Genomic DNA, 12,587 nt, shown 5'->3' on the forward strand with positions numbered 1-12,587 from the left:
AGTTGACTTAATTTACATTTTGGCGAAGCCTTGTGTGTGGGACTCCTGTCAGTTATTAAAAGAAATTGAGATTTTTAGTTTTATTGACTCATATCTTCAAGATATTTAGTGAGATTAAAGCCACAGTTCTCCATTCAAATAAAACCTGAGGCCAAAGACGCTACTCGAATTCCTTCTCAGTGCTTTTTGTCTATCATGCATCAGTAGCTAAAAAATAAAAAATGAAAAAAAAAATGGATGAGTGGCTGAAAATTATATTTCCTTTATTGGAGCATTGGAACATGAAAAAGAAATTTGAGACGTGATCCTCCATGATATTTGCCATATTCATTTATATACAACCTTACTGAGTTAAATCCATCGTTATATTTCTATAGCACCATTACTTGTGGCTTGTTCAATAAGGGCAACAAGATAAAGTACTGTTTTGCCTTCATTCCCTTTCCTTCATGGCTTACATTTTGCTGGCTTTCATAAACTCTCCACTTGGATCTTGGAGTGGAGCTAATAGATTTTCTACATTGGAAAGGGTCAGAGACCCTCTCAGTTTCCTTCACTGAATCCATGGCTTGCTGTTCTCCACTCTGATCTTTGTCTCTGCAACCGTCAATGCATTATTTATCTACCTATTAGAAGCCCTTTCTCCTAAAACCTTGTGACAGAGAGTAAATAACTGAGATTGCTCAAATGTGAAATTTCAGCTGGGTTACAGAGAGGTGAGCAGAGGTCCCAGATGAGCTTTGCAACAATCCAACCGTCATTCCCCTTTCACTGGGCACCCTCTTTCCATAACTGTTTATCCAAGAAACTTTCTTTGCTCAGATTCTTTTTCTAACTAATCAAATGGCTTATTTGAACTGCTAACATCGTTTATTCCATCAGAACTCATGATAAAACTCACGTTATAGATGTTTTGTCCACATCAACTATGTCATTTGTAATGCCATGTCAACATTTCCGAAGAAGGTCTTGTCTTTTACCTGCTGGTTTCATATATCTAGTTCTTTAAGAATTATTTCTATTTATAGCCTTTTTGAGGTTTAGTTTTTGAAAACCTAGTAATGATTTATTACGATGGGTACATTGGTCTATTTATGGCAGTAACATTGGCTTGGAAAGTAGGTTACACAGTAAAAAAATAGAATGTGAACAGCTGTTAAATGAACAAAAACAAAGAAACTTGAGTTTCAGGATTTATCAGTCTATATGTCCTACACGTAACAACACTGTCATAGTAATTATCCAACTTAAATCTAAACCTTGACTTACTAAGAAATGCAGTGGTTAAAAAAAATCCCTCTTTTCAAGGCTAATCTGCTGCTAAGGCTTCCTTAGAAATACTCAATTTGAATTCTTCCCATCTCACTTAATATTTTCCTTTAATCTTCGTAAATTAAGGAGCTGCGGTATAATACTGTAGAAAGTCTCATCAAACTAAAAGTCAGAGGTCTGAGTTTTAGTCTCTGCTCAACATCTGTTTGACAGTAAGCTGTGTACTCTGATTTACCAGGTCTTCAGTTTTCCTCTTTGTAAAATAAAGAGGTTAAAGTCTGAAGTATTACAACTATTCATTCTTAATGACAGACCTAAGTAGATTACTTGGACTGTCTGCTGCCATTGAATTTTCACCTCCTCGTCAGCACATGAAAGTAGTTGTAGTCCTTGTTAGAACAAAGAAGATAATTCTGAATATTGAACCAGAACTCTTGAAAATAATTTGACTTGCATTTGTGACAACATCATTTGTTTTAATATGTTCAGGGAAATGGGCATTGTTGTGGTGATAACCACGTTAGCAATACACATGATATGGGAAAAACTGAAAATTAGGTGAATAATTTAAATTACAGTATCATGAAGTTTAGAGCAGTGCAAGTTTATATTTAGTATATAATTTTATAAAATGGATTTTTTCTTAGAGGTGAGCATAATTAAAACTTATGCTGATATGTAAGAAACCAAGCATTTCTATACTAGGTGAGGATTAGTTTTCTGCCTGTTTTGAATTTCTTAGATTTCTCTTTTCTAGGTTTTTCATTTTTACCATTTTCCTCATAAAGCAAGACACTGACAAAGCAGGTTGAGTTACTTTTTCATCTCTTCCCCCAGTTGGGTGGGTACTCAGTTGGGTGGGTACTCAGATATATCAGTGAGCAGACCGGCTTCCCTTTTCTGAGGCTACTCTCCAATTTTGTTGGGTCATCTGCATTTCATCCTATTTCCAGAGTGCATGCTGACCCAGGGAAAAGACTCATTTATTGTCTCACTCCTCTGACATAACAGATACAAATTATTTATTTGCTTTAAATGCATCAGAAGTTTCTGGGAACATAACCAACGGAAGATGAAAGTATGGCTTTGCAATTCTAACAAAAGAAGAGCAAACCCTTTTCCCTAGTAGAAGATACTTGGAAGTACTTCTCATGGTTGTCATGATAGCTGTTGTTGGAAAAAAATCACAAATTGAATATAGTTCATATTCATTATCAAGGAATATTCACAGGTAAAAATTGCCTTTAAAACCAGAATTCTATGGCTCTTCAACAAATGTCTATTTTTAGAAACTTTAATTTTTATTTTCTTTGATAAAGGGAAAGGTTCAGAAAGATAAACACAGTCTTCCACCTGCTAGTTCACGCCCCAAATGCCCACAATAGCCTGAGGTGGGCAGATGGAAGCCAAGAGCCCAGGAATCTGTCCGGGTCTCCCACATGGGTGGCAGCCTCAAATTCTTGAGACATCTGCTTCAGTGCTTTCTTTCCTTTATTTCTTTATAATTTTTTTTTAAAAGAAGGTGCACTTCAAAGTGCTCTAAATTTAAAAATAAAGAGCAAAACAAATTGAATCTTGACACACTTATCCAATTTCCATGATAATGCAACAGAAAACATTGACTTTCTGAAGTTAATGGCTTGATATCATTTTGTTGATTTGAAATACCTCAACTTATGGTTTAACATTTGATAAGCTTCTTAAAAACTGATTTGTAAGCCTGTTATCAAATAATTAGTTATTTCACATGACATATTGTATCAGTGTATTCGTTAGGAACTATAATGGTGAATTGAGTTATGTGTACGGTGTTCAAAATGGATAGAGCCTTCTATCTAAAGAAGTATGTCCTTTTGGATAGAAGTTCAAGGTACTAAATGCAGGCTTAAAGATTAAAATCTGTTTTTAATGCCGATTCACAGTCATGTGTGAATTTTTTCCCCTGATCTGTTGTAATTATAGTAATGAGGCACCTTGACAATGTAAGCTGTTAATTAATAAGGCTATGTGTAACTGTAGCTTCTTTGAGCCAGTGTTGGTGTTTTGAAGAGCAATCAGATACTAACATCACTCCCATGTACAGAGACTTAACCACTGTCTATGACTTGCTCTTCATCTGCTCTGTCTACCTTGCTCTATACTTGGAAGCAATGTTATCTTTCACCTCTTGCAGTAACTACTTCATTCTAATGCTTTTACCCTTAGGGAGACATAGCTTATTTTCTCCCCTAAGTCAGCTTAATTTAGGTCACTGTCTTTTATTGGCCACATTTAATTTCTGCCTGTTTCCAAATTGGAGACATCTCAATTGTGTTTTAAATCTGTCTACACTCATTTTCAAACTTTTTTTCTTTTAGCATGATAGATTAAAGCAAATATTTAAATCATAGATATGAATGGGTTTCCTTGCTGACTCAAATGGAGACATTTCTGCTAAATTTTGTGGAAGTTACTCCAGTGGGTACTAATAACAAGGTCAGGTGTTATGTTAATTAACATTAAAATTAATGAAGCAGCTGAGGTAGAAGTGGCCCTTTGTGTGGAAGATCTCATCGTAACGAAAGAAATTATTAAAAAAAAAATGAAATGAAAATTGCATTGGAAAACAAGACTCCCTTTTGGATGATTCCATGAAAAATAGGAAGCAGATGGAGTTAGAGTGATGGAAATGTCGTAAGTGAGAGAAACACAAAGGGACCAAGAGCGAACATCATTTCTCCTAGAAGCATCGGAAACCTTAAGAGCTCCCTAGTAAGAAGAAACAGCATTGACAAATAATCCTGGCCAAAAGCAGTTATCAGGGAGATTTATTTGCAACTGCTTTAGAAGCACCTTTCTTCCTGCTTGTTCAGAGGCATCCTACTCCTGGCTTTGCAACAACCCTGCAGGTTGCTTTCCTAAGGATGTGGCAGCTTCCAAATTGCCTGAGATGAACTCGGAGTTGGGGCTAGAGAAGGAAGCTTGATGGAGCTTCAGGGAACTTCGGAGCCTTCCTAAGTGACACCATGAAAACATAGCTAACACATGCGCTCACACCACACACACACAAAATGAGGATACTAAAATGGAGCTAGTGCTGGAACTAAAGCTGGTGCATCCGGAGTTGTGGAAATTCTGCACCTGCCAGCTTGCTTCTCCTTTCTCAGCTTTGAAGACACACATGGTCAGTCCTTATTTTAGAGACGTTGTCTTCTGCAGGGGAATACTTGCACAAATACAGAAGAAACCGGGCCAGTTACTTAATTTAATCAACCATAGCCTCATTTATCAGCTCCCAGACATAGGGAGGATCAGGTAATTTTTGTTTTTTAAGGAAAATAAATGACACTCAGGGAAGCATTAAGATAAAAATCTGCAGTAAATGATCACAGAAGAGAGACAGATAGTGCTGAACTCAGTAGCTGGGATTTCAGATACCACTTCCACAAAATGGACCAAAAAATGGAAAACACTCAATAATTCAAACATTTAATTACATGAAATTGAATGGCCAGGCTGAAATGATAGAATGAGCTTGGCTGAAAACAGAATTGGTTATGTGGAAGATAAAGTTGACAAATCTCCCAGAATATAGAGTAAAATCTACAGATAGAAACTGTAGAAGTAAAATTTTCCAATCTCTGTAAGTTCTGTAAGAAGAAGAAATATTTCTAAAAGTCTTGGGGAACTTTCCTCCCCAAGTGTAGGAAGCATGGATCTCAGGTGTACTTGAAGGTGAAGTGCATACTAAGAATTCAAGAAAAAAAAAATGGATGTTTAGGAACAGCCTGTCTGAATTTCAAAATTCTAAAGAGAAAATTATTCTTGAAAGGTTCTGGGGACATCTGCATACTTTGCTCGTGACATGAAACAGTAATGCTGTTAGTAACTGGATGCTAAGAGGCAGTGAGGACATGACTTTAAAATTCCAGCAGAAATGACAATGTGTAATTCTTGATGTTGTTGCAAATTCTCATGTATTATTCAAAAACTTAAATTTTGAACACATTTAATCCAGAGCATCACACAGAATGCTTATATGAAGACATTACATGGCAAATGTGATACGGAGAAAGTAGAAAGGAGGGATTAGGAAGGTAATGGAGGATTTTGAAAGTGGTTTTCTTATTGCTTAAAAAGTAGGAAATCAGGGTCTAAGTATTTCATTCATCTCTACATAACCTACCTTCTGCAGGTACCACTAATCTTACTCATAGAAATAATTAGTACCTAGAACTAATCCTGCTAGTGGTACCTCTTGGAGGCGACTACATACAGGACAAGTTTGAGAAACTTTTATTCTATCCACCATATTGCGTCATATTTATTTCACTGTGTTTGTCTCACTTTATAATGAGAATAATGATAAAACAGTTGGTTTTAGAAGGAAAAAACTATATTCATGTAGAGACTAAAATATCTCATAAGGCAATTTTAATAGTTTTGTTGTGGTAAAGTTTTAAATGTGCTTAGGATTTTTTTCTTAACCGATTGAAAGAGATCAAGGCAAATGGCTGGGAGGAGGCTTTTTCAGGGATTGGGAATGGATGATGGCACAAAAGAGCTGGAGACTGAGACAATTGCTCTGTGATAAGAAGAATCCAGCCAGCTCTTGTATTTGGAAAACATCACAGGTAAAGACAGCTCCAAGGTCTGTGGCTGTTATTCAGAGTCCATGTTCAGAAGATTCTTGTATTAGGGATTCACTGTTCTGTGTTTGCAGCTTGAGGTTCTTAATGACTTAATCTCTGAATCAGCCTTTCATTGATGAAGGCCAGTGGAACAGAGAGCATGCACTGGGAACTAGGAGTGCTGGCAGATCACAAGGTTGCTGTGCTCCAGGCCATGTTGGTGGGAAGTGTCTTCATTCAGCCTCATCTATTTTCAGGTTGGTGGGGCTGTGTTGCATTCTGTCCAATGTATCCAGGATCAAATGCATTCCAGGAAGGGTAGTAACAATCTTTTGGGCTGCCTTTCTGCCAGCTTGGTTGTGGGGTCCTAGGCTTGTGACAAGAAAAGGTGGACTTTCCAACTTCCAGCAACAGCTACGTTTTCTGTTTGCATTAGGCCCTGCAGATGAGACAGCCATCCACCAGGAGGCAGCTTCACTGGAAACAGTAGCCAAGGCATGTTGGCAACTATCCTACTGCCTCTGTTGAGTCATCACTAGGTCTGCCAACTGATGATGGAGTAGCAAAAATTCTTGTTGATTTTCATGCTGGTAACTTTGGCACAGTGATAATCATTTTCTGAGCTTATTCCCTTCTTTCTGTTCTCAATCGCCTCATGGGTTTGGTTTTTCCTATTTAACCTTTTTGATACTTTTATTTTCATGCACTTTTGCCTTTTGGTTGTTGGTTCTCTTTGCTTATACTTCTTTGAATTTCATTATTTTGTTCTTCATATCTGCATTGTCTTTCTTTGGCACTCTTATCAGATCTAAAATTAGGTGGAATTTTACACTCTTACTCATATGTATTCTTTCCCAAGCCATTTTCTATTTTTGAAATGACATTTTTTTAGTATGTCATTATTCTTTGAGCTTATTATGTTCAGTGCTGTCTATGGAATTCGGCATATCTTCCATCCTTTTAATGTAGTTTATACCTGTTGATTTTCATTCAGGTTTCATTTGAACTATTTACTTTGTATAGATTCGTACTGAAGGATGTTAATTACATGTGAAATTCTCAATTTTTCAGCAAAGTGGGTTCCATTTGTTTAAAAAAGATGTATCTGCTTACAGAACATAGTATCATCACTCCTCCCCCAATTTGTATGTTAAAGCTCTAAAATCTAATGTGTACCCATTAGTTACAGGTTAGCTTAGATAATGAGGGTGATTGGAACTCATGGCGGAATCAGAGCCAGCATGAGGAGGAATAAGTACTTGTTGGGTTTCCCCCACTTTGATCCATGTGCACACCAAGAGATCAGGTGGAGGTGCAGGGATAAGTGGATGTCTGCAAACCAGGAAGAGACCTTCTAGCAGAAACAGCTCACCTGGATCTTCTGCTTCCCAGCCTCTAGGACTGTGAAGAATTTCTGCTGCCTAGGATGCTCAGGTTACGTTGTTTTCTTGTGCCCGCCTGAGCTAAGAAAAAGAACGAATAATTTTTATCCCATTTATTTTTCATTTTGATGTTTAGTTGATGATACAGCCTATTTCTTGTAAAATTAATACCAATGTATTTCCATTACTACTTCCGTTTTTTTTTTCTTGTGTATTTTCTCCCTGAGCCATTTGGATGATACAGTCTGCTACTCCAGAAAACCATAGTCGAGTCCACAGGAAAGATAGAAATGACAGGGAAGGTGAACTGTGTATTAGAATCTTTGTCAGGTCACCCTGACCTCCTAAGACAGAGTCTAGAGAGCACTTCAGCAAACCTAAAAGAGTGTCTGGCTCTCATATTTTGATAAATATTAGTTGAGGGTTCAGGCCGTGCTATAAATAAACTCACGTTGAAGGTAGAAAGGAAGATGGAAGAAGACAGTATTCATCTTCTATGTAATGGGCATCCCAGTAAGTGCTGTACAAGTAGCTTTATCTTCACCAGTCTTCTTTGGGAGATGCATATTATTAATCTGTTTATGTAAGGAGAGCTGAGGCCTCAAACTGGATTCTCCATAGTCCAACATAGTTTACGAGTGGGCTGCAGACAGGTTTGGTTTTGTGCTGCTCTGCTGCACCATTCTGAGAATTCTGTTCCTAGGTTATGTTTACTTCATTTTCTGGAAACTCGGTGGACTAATACTTAGCTTTCATATTAATGAGGCAGCCTGCTGTTGGACCTCTGAGAACCTTACCTTTTTCTCTTAGGAATCCTCTTCATTTAAAGAGCTGCCAGGCTGTGAGGGGTCAGTCATCTCCTTCCTGTTGAATTATCATGCCTCATCCAGTTTGTTTTATGGCTTCAGATTAAAGCCAAAGTCCTCCCTTGTTATTCATTGTCTTGTTTTAATAAAGACAGAGCTGGTTAATGCTTGTCTGAGATGATCCCCAGTGGTCACATACTGGCATGTAAAGAACTTTGATTTATTTATCAGTATTTAACCAGCTTGGGGGAGATGTCTTCCCCCACTCTCCATTTTCCTAGTTAGCTGGTTGATTTGAGTGCGATGGGAATAATCAGAAAGGAGACACTAAAATTGGGTTTTTGGTGCTTCAAGGAAAGAATCGTGTGGGATCCACTTCCCAATCCTGCCCTTCATATCTCTAATTCTTTAACTTCTGACTCAAAAGATCATGAGTAAAAGTAAAGCCAAATCAAGAGGAGAGAGAGAAAATGGTGAGCTGTGGCAACTACTGGGACAGTTACTCTCTGTGTGCCATTGATCACTTCAATGAAAATCCCTATGGCCCTATGACAGGGTAGATTCAGAAGTAGCAAAATAAGAGTAAGGAAAATCTAACTCTGCCAGCTATGAGTTTATCAGTTGTGTTTGAGGGTGCAACCTGAAGGCCTGATGAGAAATCACCTATTTCTAGACTTTGTCTATGAAATTTTCTGTAATTCTCTCAGGACTTTTGTTTCCATTCATTTTTTTTTTCTTCTAGTTTCAAATTTTAGAAGATATATGCAATATTAATTTTCTACAAGACTTTAACACTACCGTGCTTCAAAAGGAAGCGAATAATCATAAAGTCCTTAGCTATTCTTCTAAATGTTATGGCCATATGCTGCATCTGTATGGTGATGATCATGTTTTATTTAGAGAATGTTAACTAAAGAAAAAAATGGAAAGAAAACCCTTTTTCTGAGTTCATTCTTCCCTCTGACTGTTTTAAAACAATTAAAATATACCAGGATGGTAGCACTTTTGCTGTGTTTCTGTAAGGTTGGTCCTTTATCAATTTGTTAGGGCTGACATACAGACTGCCACAGTCTGGAATGTCTTAAACACTTGAGATATTTCACGCACTTCTGGAGACATCGGAGAACTCTCTCCTTGGCACTTAGATCATGTCCTTCTCCCCGTTTCCTTACATGCCCTTTCCTCCACGTGTCATTGCGCTTATAAGGACATCACTCACATTATATTAGGGCTCGCCGTAGTGGTCTCACTTTATTGACTTTTTGGAAGACCCTACCTCTAAGGTATATTGTGAAGTACTAGGAGTTTCAGCAAGGAGGGTGCTACCTGCTAAACAGATCAGATTGGGTCACTTCTCAGGTCGCACTGATTTCCTGGATATTTCCATCCGGTAACTTCAGTAGGGGAAACACTTGTTTCTTGAAGAATGTCCATCTGCTTGCGTGCTTTGACACTTGAAGGGCAAAATGTAGTCTGTAAAACACAGCTCTGTCCACTTTTTTCTGTGTCAAGCAAGTCATTAGCATGCCTGATTCTCCCAACTGATTCTCAGTGAAATAGGTATCTGCTGCAAATTTAAGGCATTCTGAAGAGAATCGGAGAGGACCAGGAAGGTCAAAACTGAAGTAAATCACAGCTATGTCCATTAATCCTATACATGCAAGTTATCTTCCATATTGTGGGCAGCATATCTCTCAAAATCACGTATAATTGATGCAGCATGCAATTCTAAATATCTATAAAAAGTAAAGCATGCTTTTTATTTGTCATTCTCGATGTCAGAGGAAATGTGCATCAAACTTCATATTTGCAAAGTATAACTTAGTGCTTTTAACAGCAGGCTGAGTAATTAGTTGGGCAATTAAGTGGCCATAAATTATAATTTTAACTCGCATAGACATCCTCTCTAACACCTTGGGAAGTCCATTTACTATTGCTTCCTCTATTTTTTTCATCTATAAAATAAGTCCAAAAATAGATTCTCCATAAGCTCACTGGTGAACTCGAGAGAGTGAAGTTTAGAAATGGAAGAAAGCTTGCAAGTTTACTTGGTTAACTCCTTTACTTTCAGGCACACTAATACTCTAAGAATAGAAAGTTGCTTCTTCTGTTTTATAATGTTGGATGCTTAATGTGCTTGGAAATTTTTGTGGTAGAACTCCATGTGAAAGAATTGCAAAGTGACTTTGCTGTGTTGTCTGTGTGTGTCATATGGGAGGATGAAGTGTGTGTAACCATCTGCTGTATGTTTGCATCTTAAAATCCAGGGCCAGTTGGTAAACAAGTTTAAAGTAAAGTGGTCCACCGTCATCAGAGTTGTTAGCACTTGACGGTTCAGATTCAGGAATCTGTCATCTCCTGTCCTCTTCCTTGAGCCCACTCCAGGTGTGAAACTGGACTTTAACTTTCTTTACCCTTTCCAAAACGATCATCTCTTAAAAGTGCTGGCTTATGATTTCTTATTTTGCTGCTTTTTTTTTTCTTTTCAATGCATACCTTGTTACTAACAAAATCACCAAATTATTTATGTGTTGTTACAGCCTGCATTTCTTTCATCCTAACGGGATACAGGGATTTTACTCCTAAAACTGGGACACAGATTTTTATCTTTCTTGAGGAAAAAGGAACAGTTTCACAGTGTTCTATTATGTTGTTCCTTTGAGATCCTAATGACATCCAACTTCTAGTTAATTGACTGGTAGTGCACTATAAACTGTATCACATACAGGACATGTACATGTGGTTCTCAATGTGAGTATAGCAGAGTGAAGACTGCCAATAGCAAGTTTTACAAGGGCATGTACTAAAGAAACAATTATTGACACTTAATGAAGACGATAAGTAAGATTTTATCCAGGAATATTTCAGTATTACCTGTCACTCACAATGTGAGAGACCTGGATTGATTGCTTGGTCCTGGCTCCTAGCTAGACCAGCCTCACCTGTATTTGGGAAGTGAACCAAGTGAAACCCTCACTGTCTCACTGTGTGTATTCCTATTTGTCCCGTCCTTCACATATATACATACATACGTATATAACTTATCAATTATTTTTTAAAGATTTATTTATTTATTGCAAAGTCAGATACACAGAGAAGAAGAGAGACAGAGAGGAAGATCTTCTATCCATCGATTCACTCCCTAAGCAACCTCAATAGCTTGAATTGAGTTGGTCTGAAGCCAAGAGTCAGGAGCCTCCTCCGAGTCTCCCATGCGGGTGTAGGGTCTCAAGGCTTTGGCTCATCCTCGACTACTTGCCTAGGTCACAAGCAGGGAGCTGGAAGAAAAGCAGGGCTGCCGGGATTAGAACTGGTGCCCATATGGGATCCCTGCTTGTTCAAGGTGAGGACTTTAGCCACCAGGCTATCACGCCGGGCCCAGACACATAAGTTATTTTTAAAAAGACAGGGGGAATCTTTCTAAGCTGACCAAATAGTATGTTACCAGGAGCTGACTTCATGATATAATATCAGGGATGCAGGTAATGATTATCAGAAGGTGTGAGCTTTCTTTCCATTGGCTTTGTAGGTTTCTTGCTATGACTGGAATGTAGCCCCACCTATGATGGACACCAAGTAGTAAGAGAAGCTTGACTAAGATTTGGTGAGGCAGAGTCTGTGTCAATGTCGCTGAGTTTGGATTTGATGAAGGTTGTGAGGAGAGTAGATCTGTTTTGTGTGTGTCACAGTAGCTGTCTAGGTACTGCTGCTGTGGGTCAGCACCTTGATTTGTGAAAAGCTGGCCTAAAGTACATTAATTTCATGAAGAATATTCTTACGTTCTTTCAAATGTACTAATGTCCTCTAATTCATATGTTCTTGACCCTGGTTGTTATAAGCTGGGAACATTTGAAGAATGGGTGCCTGGATGTCCACCAATACCCCAGGCTGATTTTTAGGTGCTGATGCTTTTCAAAACCTGTTAGGCAATCTGATCTGCAGCCAGGTTTGCAGACCAGGCCTCTAGTTGAATACTGTATTGCTGAGAGAAATTACTCGGCAATCCCCATCCCCGTTGAGTTGTAAAATGACTTCTGTACTTGGACTCGGTAGAGTCTTAATACCTTCTACTCTCAGCTGCATCAGCAAGAGTCTGTAAAGTTTTCTCACAGGAAATACTTTCCCACATTTTTGCCATTCAGCAAGGGACTGGTCTCCTCACCTCCCAGGATCTGAGTTACTCCTGATACATGCAAAACAAATATGTTCTGGCCTTCGTATGGCTTGTGCAAATAAATGAGTTGCTCAAGTTCAAATGACTAATTCTAAATCATCTTTGTATCAGATTGCTTTTATTTCAAAAGAAGCCCTATGAGTAAGGGAAAAGGGAGGTGCTTTGGAGTTAAAGGGCTGTGTAATCTGCTGTTGTTAAGGTGAGACAGAAACTCTGTCTAGTGAGCTCCTACTGTGGAAAATTATTTAATCTGCTTGGAAGAAGCTGTCAACACTGGCTGAGAAGGTGGGGCTTTTCTGGTTTGGTGGTTTTTTTTTTTTTGGTCAGAAAGATAATTTCAAGA

The sequence above is a fragment of the Ochotona princeps genome, chromosome 23 (assembly GCF_030435755.1).
Source record: "Ochotona princeps isolate mOchPri1 chromosome 23, mOchPri1.hap1, whole genome shotgun sequence".
NCBI lineage: Eukaryota > Metazoa > Chordata > Mammalia > Lagomorpha > Ochotonidae > Ochotona > Ochotona princeps.